Source organism: Salvelinus alpinus, chromosome 15, assembly GCF_045679555.1.
Source record: "Salvelinus alpinus chromosome 15, SLU_Salpinus.1, whole genome shotgun sequence".
Lineage (NCBI taxonomy): Eukaryota > Metazoa > Chordata > Actinopteri > Salmoniformes > Salmonidae > Salvelinus > Salvelinus alpinus.
The window spans coordinates 21072603-21091725 of NC_092100.1; the positions used below are offsets into that span (position 1 = coordinate 21072603).

Below are 19123 nucleotides of genomic sequence, written 5' to 3' on the forward strand. Positions count from 1 at the left end.
ATGAGACTGGTTCTCATGAGGACCGCCACAGGAAAGACCCAGAGTTACCTCTGCTGCAGAGGATAAATTCATTAGTTACCAGCCTCAGAAATTGCAGCCCAAATAAATGCTTCACAGAGTTCAAGTAACAGACATCTCAACATCAACTGTTCAGAGGAGACTGCACAAATCTGGCTGGTGTGTTTTGGGTCATTGTCCTGTTGAAAAACAGATGATTGTTTTTCAACAGGACAATGACCCAAAACACACCTCCGGGCTGTGTAAGGGCTATTTGACCAAGAAGGAGAGTGGAGTGCTGCATCAGATAACCTGGCCTGCACAATCACCTGACCTCAACCCAAATTAAATGGTTTGGGATGAGTTGGACCGCAGAGTGAAGGAAAATTAGCCAACAAAGGCTCAGTGTATGTGGGAACTCCTTCAAGAGTTTTGGAAAAGCATTCCAGATGAAGCTGGTTGAGAGAATGCCAAGAGTGTGCAAAGCTGTCAAGGCAAAGGGTGGCTACTTTGAAAAATCCTAAATATATTTATTTGGTTACTACAGGATTCCATGTGTGTTATTTCATAGTTTTACAATGTAGGAAATGATAAAAAATAAAGAAAAACCCTTGAATGAGTAGATGTATAAATAAACACAATTTTTTTTAAGAATCTCAGTTGGGGGTCTCAATTTACTGTTGAGTTAGAATGGTACAATGCACAAAGTGCAATTTCAAAATTTTGTTGTGCAGCAGTTTCTCTTGCTATGTCAGACAGTAACTCAATTAGCCCATCTTACCTAACATTTTTTGGATTGGTAAATTTGTTTACATAGCTGGGTGATAGACTATCTACCGACCGGGGAGGCCCCCATTGATTTTGTTAGTCACTCAGATATCATTAAAAAATCTATTTTAAAAAATGTATCTCTGCCCAATGGCAAACTATGTAGAATTGCAGGAAATTAACTGGCTCTGACTTCTTGTGTGGGTATAGATGTGGGTACGTAGACTTGCATGAGGAGTTCAGATTTTCTGTGGCCCCCACCAAAGTTTCCCATCCCTGGTCTCGGGCATTGGCGGACCACATGGCATCCAAGATGTCCTCCCCAAACTGGGAAGGGATTCGACAAAGGCATTAAAGACACCCTTCACTTCATCCTCTCGTGAACATAATGAAGTCTAGGAGAGGAGGAGGACAGTATCAACTTATCAAACCATGGTGTGAGACAGCCAGACACTGCTTGAGTGGTCTACTGCCTCCACTGTCATCCTGGTGGAAACACAGGTTCATCCAGTCTGGGTCTCCTCTATCCTGGTCTGTGAACACCACCAGTCTGGTCCATGAGGGACAGCCAGACGAGGCAGTCCACAGCAGGCCACCCAAAGCCATGTTAGGGGAGGAGATCGCTGGGTTGCTGACAAAGCCAGCACTGCTTGTTCATGTCCCTGTGGTAATTCCATGTTCCCCTATCCAGCCTGCCTCCCCTCTCCTCCTCGGTCTTCCAGCCGTGTGTGTGGGCCTATCAGAGGACCTGTTCAGTGCTGGAGGCAGAGATGTCCAGGAGTCTCCAAGCTGCATAAAGGTTGAGCTCCTCCTGGTCTCGACACAGGGCCCATACGTACATCATCCTCAGCACCTTGTCCTGTTGGCAAACACAGACAGGCAAACACATAATTACGATCAGAGGGATTGGCAAATTGCACAAATGAAATCCATTTTCAATCCTTTGGAACGTGTGTTGAAAGTGTACACTGTACAACCCTGGCTAGCCTGTTCTCTCAGACCAGAGACAAAGTGTACACTGTACAACCCTGTTCTCTCAGACCAGAGACAAAGTGTACACTGTACAACCCTGGCTAGCCTGTTCTCTCAGACCAGAGACAAAGTGTACACTGTACAACCCTGGCTAGCCTGTTCTCTCAGACCAGAGACAAAGTGTACACTGTACAACCCTGGCTAGCCTGTTCTCTCAGACCAGAGACAAAGTGTACACTGTACAACCCTGGCTAGCCTGTTCTCTCAGACCAGAGACAAAGTGTACACTGTACAACCCTGGCTAGCCTGTTCTCTCAGACCAGAGACAAAGTGTACACTGTACAACCCTGGCTAGCCTGTTCTCTCAGACCAGAGACAAAGTGTACACTGTACAACCCTGGCTAGCCTGTTCTCTCAGACCAGAGACAAAGGGCAACAAAAGTTGTCTCATCAACAGTACAGGACATAACAGCCCAGCCTCCATAAATCCCCTGGCAGTGCCCTGCACCAGACTGAGGGGTTGCCAGCTTCCTGCGGCTGCCCATCCATTATTAGGAAGATGTTCCTGATGTTTGGTATACTCGGTGTATAGAGACAAAATACAGACAGCCTACAAGTAGCAAAACAGAAAAATAGCTTGAACATTAAAATGTATTCCAATATGATTGAAATAGGCCTATAGCATATACGGTTTATATTAATGCAGTCGTCTCGGTTTTCATTTGAAGCATCTTTATATATCGCTTGTTTGTATGAATTGCCAAGACATTGGTAACTTTGTATTTGTAGTCAACTTTGTTCTGAGGTTATTGGTGGTCACAGAGAGACAGATGAACCATGTGTTTCTATGTTTAGCAGAGATCTTCTCTGTATAAAGTGACGTGGGAGAGAAAAATGAATCTAATGATGCACTTAGCTGTTCTACGATTGGTCTGATGCAGGTGTTAGATTATGAACATATTCAAGTGCAGCGTTAATAGCGATGGTTTTGGGAAACAGCTCAGAAATTGAACGATGCTCCTACAATGGTTCTAACGGGCACTGGATGACAGTCAGCAGGGCTCCATTGAAAGACGAGGAAGCCACTTTAGACTATTGAAATGCACCCTGGGTCTGAAACATTGCCTTGTCTGATTGGACAAGCTAAGAGACAACAATATCCCTGTTTTAATACTTTTACAATGCAATCCTTATTTCCAGAGTAGAGATGGAGGGTGTATTCTACTCACAGGGTCTCCTTCTATGACGTCGCCTTTAGTGTTGCGGATCACCATGACCAGCTGGGCCTGGAAGGTGATGATCAGCACTTGACCCTGCTCCATCACCTTCCCCATGGCCAGCTGAGAAAACACGATAAAAAGACACTATTAGAAAAGAACATCCCATAAACCAATAACAGGAAGTGTTTATTGCAAAGATTAACTCACATCAATGTTGTCTATGTCCAGGATCTTAGAGTGGAACTGCAGGCCCATAGCCTTGGCCTGTTGGATGGGGTGGGCCAGCTGGCTGTACGTCTATGAACAAGACAGAGGTGTGGCAAACAGCAACGGCAGGAAAAAAAATGTACAGGTCACCATTTACAGTACTTCAAAATAATCAATTAATATTCTGCTGGTGTACAAATGACTAGCCGATCCATTGGTCAATAAAAGTGCTTACGGCTTCATAACACCAGTCCTTCAGCACCTCAAGCTCCCCTCGGATCATGGCCTACAGACAGACACACAGAGAGACAGACACACAGAGAGACAGGTAGGTACAGTGATATCCACACCTCATGAGACACTGCAGATAGACAAAAATGGCAATAAAATGTATCTGGACAGTAAAGAAAGAAGTGCTCCATTGATTTTACAATTCATCTGGATATTTACCTGATTTAAATGAGACGTGAGACTAATGTTGAAGGTCGCGGACCGAAACATTTAACTGCAGTGACATACATGGAAGGGTTCATTCCCAAGTGTCTTCAGCTCGAAAAGAACAACCTGTGTTCTTCCTGTATACCTTCATCACGATTTGTACCACAATATCAGAGGAAATATCTTTCTTCACCTCCAGTACGTTGGGTATGATGTCAAATTCACACTGCTTGAGGAAGACATCCTTGTCGAACAACGGGTCCACCTTCAGAATCTCTGTCAGCACCTCTGACATCTCTGTCTTGGAGAAGAGCCCACCTGACCAGACACACACACAAGTTAGACAAGAACAAAGACAGAGCCCACCTACCAAAGGCTGATGTGATTGGGGTGGGTGGTATGGAGAAGTCAATAGGTTACCTAGGACGTCGGTCATTTTATCTGTGACGGCACGAGACGCTCTGAGGGCATTCTCGCTTTCATCATACTTCAGCTTCATCTCAAAGAACCCTGGGAAGAGAGGGCAGAGTAAGTAATTTAGTCACAGTGCATCAACATCACACAAAGGGTTACAGGGTGGGAGGGGGTTGGACTCAGCATAAGTACAGTATTTCCTCAAAGCCAGGACATCGAGTTGGACCATATGGATCAAACATGGGGACTGAGCTGTGGGTCAATGTACACCATAGCTCTGCTGTGTGATTGATGACTGGGTTGTGACTGATGCTACAAAACGTAAGTCAATACCACAGCATTTCTATTGACTTTTCACAATGTCATTACTGTATATCATTCATAGCTCCTTTTCACCAGTCAGAAACATTTTGTCAGCACTGTTTCTTTGGTAATACTCAATTGCTTGTTCCATGTATAAGGCTACAGTGTAAACCAGGGGTACTCAAATACTAAACAAAAATATAAAAACGCAACAAATGTTGCTTCCATGTCCATGAGCTGAAATAAAAAGACCCCAGATCACACAAAAAGATTCTCGCATTTCTCCATTGCCAAGATAATCCATCCACCTGACAGGTGTCATATCAAGAAGCTGATTAGACAGCATGATCATGGACACAGGTGCACCTTGTGCTAGGGAAAACAAAAGGCCACTAAAATGTGCAGTTGTCACAACGCCACAAATGTCTCAAGTTGAGGGAGCATGCAATTGGAATGTCCCCCAGAGCTGTTGACAGAAAATATGTTAATTTCTCGAACGTCGTTTTAGGGAATTACATCCAAAACAGCCTCACAACCGCAGACCAGGTGTATGTTGTCGTGTGGGCGAGCATGTTGCTGATGTCAACGTTGTGAACAGAGTGCCCCATGGTGGCGATGGAGTTATGGTATGGACAGGTATAAGCTACGGACAATGAACACAATTGTATTTTATAGGGGCAGCAGGTAGCCTAGTGGTTAGAGCGTTGGGCTAGTAACCAAAAGGTTGCAAGATCAACCTTTTGGTTCTTACTGGTTGGTAGGTTTCTGTACCAAATATTAAGTTCTGCTTTTCTGATGTATCAAATACTTATGTCATGCAATAAAATGCAAATGAATTACTTAAAAATCATACGTGATTTTCTGGATTTTTTTTTTTAGATTCCGTCTCACAGTTGAAGTGTACCTATGATAAAAATTACAGACCTCTACATGCTTTGTAAGTAGGAAAACCTGCAAAATCGGCAGTGTATCAAATACTTGTTCTCCCCACTGTATGCGGAGCACTTGTTGGCTGCTTTTCCTTCACTCTGCGGTCCAACTCATCATAAAACCATCCTAGCCACCGTGCTTCTATACCCGCATTGCTTGCTGTTTGGGGTTTTAGGCTGGGTTTCTGTACAGCACTTTGAGATATCAGCTGATGTAAGAAGGGCTATATAAATACATTTGATTTGATTATCCTGTTGAAAAATGAATGATAGTGGGACTAAGGTCAAACCAGGTGTGATGGTGTATCGCCTTGAAATAAAATCACTGTCAGTGATTCTAAATAAAATCACTGACAGTGTCACCAGCAAAGCACCATCACACCTCCTCCATGCTTCACGGTGGGAACCACACATGCAGAGATCATCCATTCACCTACTCTGTGTCTCACAAAGACACAGCGATTGGAACCAAAAACCAAAAATCTCAAATTTGGACTCATCAGACCAAAGGACAGATTTCCACCGGTCAAATGTCCATTGTTTGTGTTTCTTGGACCAAGCAAGTCTCTTCTTACTGATGTCCTTAGTAGTGGTTTCTTTGCTGCAAATTGACCACGAAGGCCTGATTCACGCAGTGTCCTCTGAACAGTTAATGTTGAGATGTGTCTGTTACTTGAACTCTGAAGCATTTATTTTCTGAGGCTGGTAACTAATGAACATATCCTCTGCAGCAGAGGTAACTCTGGGTCTTCCATTCCTGTGGCGGTCCTCAAGAGAGCCAGTTTCATCATAGCGCTTGATGGTTTTTGCGACTGCACTTGAAGAAACTTTCAAAGTTCATAAAATGTTCCAGATTGACTGACCTTCATGTCTTAAACTAATGATGGACTGTCGTTTCTCTTTGCTTATTTGAGCTTTCTTGCCAGAATATGGACTTGGTCTTTTACCAAATTTCTGTATAACACCCCTACATTGTCACAACACAACTGATTTGGCTTATGGAAATAAATTCCACAAATGAACAAGGCACACCTGTTGATTGAAATGCATACCAGGGGACTACCTCCATGAAGCTGTATGACAGAATGCCAAGAGTGCAAAGCTGTCAAGGCATAGGGTGGCTACTTTGAAGAATCTCAAATATAACACATATTTAGATTTCTTTAACACTTTCTTGGTTACTACATGATTCCATATGTATTATTTCATAGTTTTGATGTCTTCACTATTATTCTACAATGTAGAAAATAGTAAAAATGAAAAACCCTTGAATGAGTAGGTGTCCAAACTTTTGAATGGTGTGTGATTTTTTTATGATTTTTTTTTACATCAAATCAATGTAAACACAACATGCAATAATTCTGACGATTTTACTGTGCTATAGTTCATAAGTCAATTTTAAATGAATTCATTAGGCCCTAATCTAAAAAAGTTAAAAAAAAAGAAAAAATAAAGAAAAACCCTAGAATGAGTAGGTGTGTCCAGACTTTTGACTGGTACTGTATATATACACAAAAGTAAGAGGATACCCCTTATAATTTGTGAATTGGGCTATTTCAGCCACACCTGTTGCTGACAGGAGTATAAAATCAAGCACACAGCCATGCAATCTCCATTGACAAACATTGGCAGTAGAATGGCCTTACTAAAGAGCGGTGACTTTCAACGTGGCACCATCATATGTTGCCACTTTTCCAACAAGTCAGTTTGTTAAATTTCTACCCTGCTATAGCTGCTCTGGTCAACTGCAAGTGCTGTTATTGTGAAGTGGAAACGTCTAGGAGCAACAACGGCTCAGCCGGGAAGTGGTAGGCCACACAAGCTCACAGAACAGTGCCACTGAGTACTGAAGCGCTGGTTGCGACACTCACTACCGAGTTCCAAACTGCCTCTGGAAGCAACGTCAGCACAAGAACTGTTCATCGGGAGCTTCATAAAATGGTTTTCCATGGCCGAGCAGCCTCACACAAGCCTAAGAACACCATGCGTAATGGCAAGCATCAGCAGGAGTAGTGTAAAGCTCGCCGCCATTGGACTCTGGAGCAGTGGAAATGCATTCTCTGGAGTGATGAATCAAGCTTCACCATCTGGCAGTCCAACGGACTAATCTGTGTTTGGCGGATGCCAGGAAAACGCTACCTGCCCGAATGCATAGTGCCAACTGTAAAGTTTGGTTGAGGAGGAATAATGGTCTGAGGCTGTTTTTCATGGTTCGGGTGAAGGGGAATCTTAACGCTACAGTATACATTGACATTCTAGATGACTCTGTGCTTCCAACTTTGTGGCAATAGTTTGGGAAAGGCCCTTTCATGTTTCAGCATGACAATGCTCGCGTGCACAAAGCGAGGTCCATACAGAAATACATTTGCCGAGATCGGTATGGAAGAACTTGACTGGCCTGCACAAGCTCGTATTGTTCCCGTTCCGCTGTCCACCTATTGAGGATGACTGGTGTAAACCTAAGACAGAAACACTGTTTTCAAGGCAGCTAGTCCCCAGCAAATACATTTGCCGAGATCGGTATGGAAGAACTTGACTGGCCTGCACAAGCTCGTATTGTTCCCGTTCCGCTGTCCACCTATTGAGGATGACTGGTGTAAACCTAAGACAGAAACACTGTTTTCAAGGCAGCTAGTCCCCAGCCTCTCGTACCTTATCCCTTGGTAGTCCCTGGCCTCCCATTACCTGCTGCTCGTTAGTATTGGGGCCATTAGCTCTAAGATTAACAAGGTTAATAGAAGCAGGACAGTGTTCACCAGACTGGTATAGCAGTCAATCAGCTAGCAGAGGGTTTCCTCATATACACCTTGCTGCTCACCCCACAAACAACTCCAGGGCTAGGTTTAGATCCCTTAAAGACTGTGATTTTGGAGCCCGGGACATTTCTGACTAGCAAACATGACGATAGTTCGAATTTGGCAATTAACAAAAATTAATCTTCAAGGTATAGTCAAAAGTAAATGACACGTGGTCAAGTTTACAAACGCACCTGCACCTCAGAGCAACAAGCCACTGTATATGAGCATGGTTCCCACAGAGCCTGAGTCACAGCACTAAGCCACTGATTGGTAGTTTTACACTTGAACTTAGCCCCATCTACTGGACAAACATATTACAGCAGCAGACATTCATTAAAAATGTTTTGATAAAAGCTCACCAGCCAGTTTACACCTCCATCTAGTACCTGGTCGGACCCCCCTTTGCCTCCAGAATAGCCCGAATGCCTCTGGGCATGGATTCTACAAGTCGGAAACTTTCCACAGGAATGTTGGTCCATGCTGACATCACGCAGCTGCTAGAGATTGGACGGCAGTACACCACCGCCACCAGCTTGTACTATTGACACTAGGCAGGATGGGTCCATGGACTTATGCTGCTTACGCCAAATCCTGACTCTGCCATCAGCATGACACAACAGGAACCAGGATTTATTCGGACCAGGCAATGTTTTTCCACTGCTCAATTGTGTAGTGTTGGAGGTCACGTGCCCACTGGAGCCGCTTCTTGTTTTTAGCTGACAGAAGTAGAACCCGGTGTGGTCGTCTGCTGCAATATCCCATCAGGTGACAAGAATTCGAGATGCCGTTCTGCACACCACTGTTGTGCTGCACCGTTATTTGTCTGTTTGTGGCCCCATTGTCACACCATTCTCTGGAAACTCTAGACACTGTTGTGCATGAAAAGCCCAGCCGTTTCTGAGATACTGACAATTATTCCACACCCAGAGTTCGCTTACCTCACTAGTTTTACCCATTCTAAAGTTCAATCGAACAGTAACTGAATGCCTCGATGCCCGTCTGCCTGCTTTATATAGCAAGCCACGGCCACGTTACTCAATGTTTGTTGGAGCGATACATTCAGGTATGTAAACTGGTGAGGGCCAAAAAAAAATTGTTTTTGCACTCACCCCCGTCTCCGTGGTCAGGCTTCTCACCTAACGTTGCCACTTTGTTATCGTTCAGGGGACGCGCTGCTGTAACTGGCAAGCTGCCTTCCCAGAGTGCGCGCTGATGCTGTAACTATTAAATTGGTTGCCTCGTCTTTCTTCAGTCACGTGTTGCGCTGAATTCTGTTGTTACGTAAACGATTGGGTGAGCCTTGGATACAGCCAGTATTGCTACAAACGCGCATCACTCGTTCGCTTACAGCCAGTAGTGATCCAACCCCTCCCCCCAAACTTTTTTTTTTTCATCGGATCTACACAAAACACGTTTTTTGGATTCAAAACAGCGAATTTCACCGAAAGGTGACTAGTTTGCATCGCTGTACATTTTCGTGAACGGGTGGTGTACCTAATAAACTGGCCGATGAGTGTATATTTTAAAGGAATAGTTCTGTACTCATCATAACATATCATCCTACATTATGATTCAGAAGGGTGATACTTAGAGACGTCAATGAAAACTAAAGACACCAGACAGGTGAAGAAAAAAAAAATGATGAGACATGCTCACTGTTGAAGACCATTTTGTTGTCCTTGAAGTCCTTCCACTGTGCGGCACCACTCCCATGGCCTCCCTAGAAAACAGATCACTGCTCAGTGCTCACGCACATGCCACCAGACATAGTACAGCAGAAAGTAAACAGTTATCTAGACTAGAACTGCATTTCACTGTGTCTGTCTATCCAATTTACACCCAAAAATTTGGGCACTGAAAAATGTGTTGTGTTATTGAACACAATTCTACTTGAGTAATGATCTAGAGATCTAGCGATACTGGGAGACTGGCAGCACGTACTCATTAGCCTCGAAGACCTTGTTCTCATTTTCTGCAGCCTTGGATGAAAAGTCGCTCCTCTTCCGTAGTGACTTGGGGGCCCGGTAGGGCCCACTGATTAAGATCATCAATCTCCTTCTTCACACTCTCCATACCCTGTGTGAGCACATACAGCAGGCCTAAGAGGAAATGCATGGGCTGTTATGATAAGCTACCTAATCATTTACATTTACATTTAAGTCATTTAGCAGACGCTCTTATCCAGAGCGACTTACAAATTGGTGCATTCACCTTATGATATCCAGTGGAACAACCACTTTACAATAGTGCATCTAACTCTTTTAAGGGGGGGGGGTTAGAAGGATTACTTTATCCTATCCTAGGTATTCCTTAAAGAGGTGGGGTTTCAGGTGTCTCCGGAAGGTGGTGATTGACTCCGCTGACCTGGCGTCGTGAGGGAGTTTGTTCCACCATTGGGGTGCCAGAGCAGCGAACAGTTTTGACTGGGCTGAGCGGGAACTGTACTTCCTCAGAGGTAGGGAGGCGAGCAGGCCAGAGGTGGATGAACGCAGTGCCCTTGTTTGGGTGTAGGGCCTGATCAGAGCCTGAAGGTACGGAGGTGCCGTTCCCCTCACAGCTCCGTAGGCAAGCACCATGGTCTTGTAGCGGATGCGAGCTTCAACTGGAAGCCAGTGGAGAGAGCGGAGGAGCGGGGTGACGTGAGAGAACTTGGGAAAGTTGAACACCAGACGGGCTGCGGCGTTCTGGATGAGTTGTAGGGGTTTAATGGCACAGGCAGGGAGCCCAGCCAACAGCGAGTTGCAGTAATCCAGACGGGAGATGACAAGTGCCTGGATTAGGACCTGCGCCGCTTCCTGCGTGAGGCAGGGTCGTACTCTGCGAATGTTGTAGAGCATGAACCTACAGGAACGGGTCACCGCCTTGATGTTAGTTGAGAACGACAGGGTGTTGTCCAGGATCACGCCAAGGTTCTTAGCACTCTGGGAGGAGGACACAATGGAGTTGTCAACCGTGATGGCGAGATCATGGAATGGGCAGTCCTTCCCCGGGAGGAAGAGCAGCTCCGTCTTGCCGAGGTTCAGCTTGAGGTGGTGATCCGTCATCCACACTGATATGTCTGCCAGACATGCAGAGATGCGATTCACCACCTGGTTATCAGAGGGGGGAAAGGAGAAGATTAATTGTGTGTCGTCTGCATAGCAATGATAGGAGAGACCATGTGAGGATATGACAGAGCCAAGTGACTTGGTGTATAGCGAGAATAGGAGAGGGCCTAGAACAGAGCCCTGGGGGACACCAGTGGTGAGAGCACGTGGTGCGGAGACAGATTCTCGCCACGCCACCTGGTAGGAGCGACCTGTCAGGTAGGACGCAATCCAAGCGTGGGCCGCGCCGGAGATGCCCAGCTCGGAGAGGGTGGAGAGGAGGATCTGATGGTTCACAGTATCAAAGGCAGCCGATAGGTCTAGAAGGATGAGAGCAGAGGAGAGAGAGTTAGCTTTAGCAGTGCGGAGCGCCTCCGTGACACAGAGAAGAGCAGTCTCAGTTGAATGACTAGTCTTGAAACCTGACTGATTTGGATCAAGAAGGTCATTCTGAGAGAGATAGCAGGAGAGCTGGCCAAGGACGGCACGTTCAAGAGTTTTGGAGAGAAAAGAAAGAAGGGATACTGGTCTGTAGTTGTTGACATCGGAGGGATCGAGTGTAGGTTTTTTCAGAAGGGGTGCAACTCTCGCTCTCTTGAAGACGGAAGGGACGTAGCCAGCGGTCAAGGATGAGTTGATGAGCGAGGTGAGGTAAGGGAGAAGGTCTCCGGAAATGGTCTGGAGAAGAGAGGAGGGGATAGGGTCAAGCGGGCAGGTTGTTGGGCGGCCGGCCGTCACAAGACGCGAGATTTCATCTGGAGAGAGAGGGGAGAAAGAGGTCAAAGCACAGGGTAGGGCAGTGTGAGCAGAACCAGCGGTGTCGTTTGACTTAGCAAACGAGGATCGGATGTCGTCGACCTTCTTTTCAAAATGGTTGACGAAGTCATCAGCAGAGAGGGAGGAGGGGGGAGGAGGGGGAGGAGGATTCAGGAGGGAGGAGAAGGTGGCAAAGAGCTTCCTAGGGTTAGAGGCAGATGCTTGGAATTTAGAGTGGTAGAAATTGGCTTTAGCAGCAGAGACAGAAGAGGAAAATGTAGAGAGGAGGGAGTGAAAGGATGCCAGGTCCGCAGGGAGGCGAGTTTTCCTCCATTTCCGCTCGGCTGCCCGGAGCCCTGTTCTGTGAGCTCGCAATGAGTCGTCGAGCCACGGAGCAGGAGGGGAGGACCGAGCCGGCCTGGAGGATAGGGGACATAGAGAGTCAAAGGATGCAGAAAGGGAGGAGAGGAGGGTTGAGGAGGCAGAATCAGGAGATAGGTTGGAGAAGGTTTGAGCAGAGGGAAGAGATGATAGGATGGAAGAGGAGAGAGTAGCGGGGGAGAGAGAGCGAAGGTTGGGACGGCGCGATAACATCCGAGTAGGGGCAGTGTGGGAAGTGTTGGATGAGAGCGAGAGGGAAAAGGATACAAGGTAGTGGTCGGAGACTTGGAGGGGAGTTGCAATGAGATTAGTGGAAGAACAGCATCTAGTAAAGATGAGGTCAAGCGTATTGCCTGCCTTGTGAGTAGGGGGGGAAGGTGAGAGGGTGAGGTCAAAAGAGGAGAGGAGTGGAAAGAAGGAGGCAGAGAGGAATGAGTCAAAGGTAGACGTGGGGAGGTTAAAGTCACCCAGAACTGTGAGAGGTGAGCCATCCTCAGGAAAGGAACTTATCAGGGCGTCAAGCTCATTGATGAACTCTCCAAGGGAACCTGGAGGGCGATAAATGATAAGGATGTTAAGCTTGAAAGGGCTGGTAACTGTGACAGCATGGAATTCAAAGGAGGCGATAGACAGATGGGTCAGGGGAGAAAGAGAGAATGTCCACTTGGGAGAGATGAGGATCCCAGTGCCACCACCCCGCTGACCAGAAGCTCTCGGGGTGTGCGAGAACACGTGGGCAGACGAGGAGAGAGCAGTAGGAGTAGCAGTGTTATCAGTGGTAATCCATGTTTCCGTCAGTGCCAAGAAGTCGAGGGACTGGAGGGAAGCATAGGCTGAGATGAACTCTGCCTTGTTGGCCGCAGATCGGCAGTTCCAGAGGCTGCCTGAGACCTGGAACTCCACGTGGGTCGTGCGCGCTGGGACCACCAGGTTAGAGTAGCAGCGGCCACGCGGTGTGAAGCGTTTGTATGGTCTGTGCAGAGAGGAGAGAACAGGGATAGACAGACACATAGTTGACAGGCTACAGAAGAGGCTACGCTAATGCAAAGGAGATTGGAATGACAAGTGGACTACACGTCTCGAATGTTCAGAAAGTTAAGCTTACGTTGCAAAAAATCTTATTGACTAAAATGATATAGTACTGCTGGCTGGTGAAATAGGCTAGCTAGCAGTGGCTGCGTTGTTGACTTTGTTTGAAAGTGTAGCTGGCTAGGTAACCTCTAACTGGCTAGGTAACCTCGACAATTACTCTAGACTACACAATTATCTTGGATACAAAGACGGCTATGTAGCCAGCTAAGATCAAACAAATCAAACTGTTGTACTGTAATGAAATGAAATGTAATACTACCTGTAATACTACCTGTGGAGCAAAGCGGAATGCAACTACTCGCTCCAAACCAAACCGGAAGTGCGTATCGTAGAGGGAGAGGCAATAGAAGTGTTGTTTCTTGTATTATTGTCTTTTGTGTCTTTAGAGGACTGCTTCACCTTAATGTCCCCTTTCCCTTTTCTTCTGTCCTTATTTTGTCCCACTTTGTCCCTTCTTTGTCCCTTCTTCTCTTCTGCCAACTAGACACTCCTTGTTAGCTAGCTAGCTTCTTTTAGGAATGTCCCTAGCAACTGCCTAGCAACAGGTAAACAACTTAGCTAGCTAAGAAAACGGTATAATTTTATGAAAAATTGTTACTTTTTCAAAAGCCTTTCTTCTTTGTTTGCTGCTTGTTTGGTCTCCTATTCAGTTTGCAGTTTTCTTTTGATTTTTTTTTCGATGTACTTTACTCTAAAAAAACATTTAAATTTCAATATTTGTAGGAGCTCATCTTTTCAGCTGCTGCTGCTTAATTTGGAACTCCGGAACTTCGGAACTAATCAATGGGTTGATTCTGCACATTCCCTCCTGATCATTAGACTTACTTGGTTTATGCAGTGACAATAAAAAAACGGAGCCAGTGGTTGCTATTACGCAGTGAAAATGACCAAACCCGGTATTTGACTTTGAAGTGCTGGATTGGTCCTTATTGTACCTTGTCCCTGACTATTTAGGTCTCACCTGTGATATTGCTCTGAAGGCACCAGTCTTTCCCAGTTTCCCTCCACTCTTGGACACAGACTCTGCAGATGTCTTGGCTGTCTTTGCTGCTTCCTCCATGCCTTCCTTGATCTTCTTCCCTATATCTGTACGACTGACCTCTTCCAGACCCTAAAAACAGACACACAGAAACATGAACTTCTTATGTCTGACTGTTACGGATACAAGTATTCGGTGTGTATTTATTTTCTCTCCTTCTTCCCTACTCACAGGTGACAATCATCATTCCCCAATCAGTCATCAATCAGTCGCTAATCGGAAGACACCTGCTCCTTTTCCCTTACCCAATCACAGTCCCTTTCCCTTGGTTTAAAAACCCTATCAGTTGTTTTCTCTGGAGCTCAATCTCTCTGGCAATGCCATCTGTCTGTAGAGCTCTTGTTTGGTTTGCAAATACATGTCACTTTGTCCCCACCTGTGAGTATTGGTTTTGTTATGGTGTTTGTTTGACGGTGGGAAAAGGGGGTAACTAGGCAGGTCGCCCATGGGCATACATTACCCGTAGGAATACTTTGTATATAAACACTAGTTAGAACTGGGCGGACCACCCTCTGTATTTTTGGTTAGTTAGTTAGCTGTTGGTGAAGTAGGCTAGTCTAGCTTAGGGGTGTTTTTGGATACTTATTATTTCTTTCCTTGTGTCCAGCTCAGCCCCTTTTCCTGCTCCCCCATTACCGTGTGTTTTCAAATAAACCATGTGTGTTTGACGGTAATTTAGTTGTCTGTGGTTATTTCGTTCTCACTCTCTTTTTCACTATTATAATTTGCATGAGTTATGTTACGGGTCTCGTTACCATCCACCCTTGACTGTCGGGCCAAAAGGGATTCGTAACACTGACACTCACACCCTTTCTGTTGACATGACAAAGGCCTACTGATGTTATTAATGTCCATGTTGACATTTAATTGACAACATTCAGCACTACATTTACCATACTCAAGTTCAGTGATCAAAGCTGATGACAGTGACTACAGCAGACAATCCATGTACAGTACCTCTTTCACAGTCTCTGAGAAGGTCCCTAACTTCTTCTTCAGAACTTTGGACGTCTTCACAGTTTCAGACTCTATGGTTTTCTGAGGAAGAAAGTGAAATGGCATATATTATAAATAGTGTAGACAAAACAAATAATTGTCCAATCCAACCTGCCTAACAACATTCTTTGTCCGATGTGACAACGAAGCAACGTGTGACACGCGCTTCAATATTATTTGCTGGGCCACAGATAAATATAAAGGAATGAAGCTGTTAATTTTTTGGGGAGTATTCACATATTTCTGCCGAGTTTGATTCAGAGCTTCCGATTCTTCCAGCTTTTTGGCCTCCTTGCGAAACTTCTTGATGTTCTCCTTCATCTCCTTGTTCTTGCTGAGCTCCTGCTTGAGGTTATCCAAGAACCCCCCCAAGAAGCCTTTTCGGTCACCTCCCCTGTCTGATGCATACCGCACCTAGAGCAAGATATGGTCATTGTATTAGTTAGAGAGAGGAACACTTTTCTGCATAAGAATAAAATAATGTTGGTTATCTGACAAATTCTGCATTCAACCACACTACATTGCAGGACAAGGCCAAGTTGGCTAAAGCAGAAACTGATTTGATACACTGCTGTCTAAGCACTTTGAATGTTAAAACTAAGAACTTAATGAACTGTAAAACAGAAAGGAAGGTACAATTCAAATTGTATACAATTAATGATTAGCATGATTACCGGTACCACAAGTGGAACATTCACTGTTACCTGTGAGGAACTTGTGAGGGACCCACATATCCTGTATACATGAGGTCTGTTGTGTAGGAGCAAATATGAGGGGCTGGACACAAGCAAACTTCTAACACATTGCTGGAGGATGAAATGCACAATAAGAAAAACTCAAAACATTACAAAACATTTTGTTCTAGCCACATGATTGGCCAAGATGCTTTGTTAGGCATACAATAAATACCTAAAACAAGTGCTATTGCCAACTCATGAGATTTTGATAACAAAAACTGTTACAGACAACAAAGCCTATCTTGCTTATGAAATGGACAGTTTCCTCCTACTAGATACAATTGTGAACTAACTTTGGCCTACTAGATACTGTATGATTTTCAAAAATAACAGTTTTCAGAGTTACAAAAAAATTCACTTCAGATCATCTGGTCATACTCAATTACTGCACAAGATGTAATTTGTCTATGCTATGGAAATACGTACGCAAGTGTAAATAATGCAATTTCAAAATGTGTATATTATTTTAATGACAGCAATAAACTTCCGCTTGGTGCACAAGTTCTACTGTTATGAATCAAGCCCCAAATACCGACAAGTCTTGCTGCTAAATTAGCGACCTAGTCTGGTTCAGCATTTTGCAGTGGAGCAGACACTTCGAGTATATGTGTTTCATCGCTATTTTCAATAATGGGTAACCTTAATTATTGAAGATTAAAAGACAACTTGGAAAAATATGTTTAATGAGAACTCACCTGGTAACACAAACACAAGGAAGCCGACATCTTGCTTGCATTGCATGTTTTAATTATTTATTATTATATATATATATTTTTTTATTAACAACAAATCAATACATAAAGTGCATAAGGGAACACAAGTGTATATAGATCGTCCATTATATATAATCGAGCTAGGGGGTACAAATATCACATTACAATTACACAAGGACCTTAAGGGACGTTACCATCCACCCTTGACATACACTTACAATTCTAACAGCTTTTTTGTTAGTAGAGTATTTAATAGTCTTAAAATACATTCCAATTTCTTTTTGTAGGGTAAGAAAATGTGTTTTTTCGTTAGTAAATTTACATTTGTGTATATGAAATTTGGCCAAAAGAATAATGAAATGAATTACATAAAAATGTTTCAGCTTATTTCTATTGAATGTAAAGAATCCAAGCAGTACATCTCTCCACAATAGTGTAAAATCTTCATAAATGTGTTCAATTATAAATCTACTGATGTCTTGCCACAGTTTTCTTACATGTATACAATGCCAAAAAAGATGCAACACTGTTTCTGGGTGGTCATTACAAAAGGAGCAATTTGAATTTATGTTTTCCTTAAACTTCTTCATATAGTGGTTGGCAGGGTAATATTTATGAATAATTTTAAAGGAAACCTCCTTAATTTTGTTTCCCAGTAGGTATGTGTGTGGCAACATCCAAACTATTTTCCAACAGATATTATCAATAAATCCATTCCAATAAGGCATGACATAAGGTATAGATACAACATCCTGCTGAAACAAGGTTCGTATCGCTCTGTTGTTGAATGGGCCAAAAGAGAAACAAATCTTTCCTACTGATGAGTCAACAGGGTCAATAGCTTGCATTGCATGTGACCTTTTCCGATGATGACCTTCTGACGTGTATGTGGAGGAGGAGCCTGAAGGTGGGCCATTTAGCCATGGACGCTTGTGTGTTGTTCATATACCGCCGTGGTGTGGCAGGTAAGCAAGAAATACATCCTTCGATTTGTGATAAAAGCACCAACTTTGTTACAGATGTAGATTCACGCATCATCGTTACAAAAAAATTCAAAAACCATTTCCAGACCAGGAGGTGGCAGTAGCACCAACTAAGGATCGGATTCCTCAGTTTAAATAGAAACCGAAGACGGTGAAACCTGGGAAATTATTAAAACAAATTTACAGAACCCAGGCCCACAGTCAACACAAAAAAGAAGCGAAAACATAGGTAATGCACAAGTATCAGTGGGTTTTCAACGCTGGTCCTTATGCTGAATAAAAAATAAGTGGTGGTTAAATCAAATCAATCAAATGTAATTTTCCACGTACTGAATGGTGTAGAGTGGTGCAGCGGTCTAAGGTACTGCATCTCAGTGGTAGAGGCGTCACTACAAACCCAGGTTCAATTACAGGCTGTATCACAGCCGGTCGTGATTGGGAGTCCCATTGAGCAGCGCACAGTTGGCCCAGCGTTGTCCGGGTTAGAGTTTGGCAGGGGTAGGCCGTCATTGTAAATAAATAATTTTAACTGACTTGCCAAGTTAAATAAAGGTTAAATAAAACATTTAAATAAATAGTGAAATGCTTGCTTAGGAGCCCTTCCCAACAATGCAGAGTTTAAAACTGTAACACAAGAGGAATAAAATACACAAGAATGAAGCAATAATCAGGGAGTAGCAGTACCAGATCAATGTGCAGAGGTACGAGGTATTGAAGGTCAGTATGTACAAGAAGTCAGGGTAAAGTGACTAGGCATAAGATAATATAATAATGAGAGTAAAATAAAGAACAGTAGCAGCAGCAGCAAATGATGAGTGTGAATGTGTGTTTGTGTTGTCGGTATCAAATCAAATGTTATTTGTCACATGCGCCAGGTGTAGACCTGACAGTGAAATGCTTACTTACAAGCCCTTAACCAACAATGCCGTTTTAAAATAAATAAGTGTTAAGAAAGTATTTACTAAAATAAAATGAAGTAAAGAATAAATAATAAAATAACAGTAACGAGGTAATATACAGGGGGTACCGGTACAGAGTCAATGTGCGGGGGCACAGGTTAGTTGAGATAATTGAGATAATATGTACATGTTGGTAGAGGTGTAAAGTGGCTTATGGCTTGGTGGTAGAAGCTGTTAAGCAGAGAGAAGTCTATGACCAGGGTGACTGTAGTCTTTGGCAATATTTAGGGCCTTCCTCTGACACCGATAGATGTCCTAGATGGCAGGAAGCTTGGCCCTAGTGATGTACTAGGCCGTACGCACTACCCTCTGTAGGGGGGCGTGCTCGGCTCTCC

At 44.1% G+C, this 19123-nt stretch overlaps 1 pseudogene; it reads right to left on the minus strand.

Moving 5' to 3' along the window:
- Positions 1-201: 201 nt before the first annotated feature.
- LOC139539694 (mitochondrial import inner membrane translocase subunit TIM44-like) lies at positions 202-16858 on the minus strand (annotated as a pseudogene).
- Between the last annotated feature and the right edge of the window lie 2265 nt (positions 16859-19123).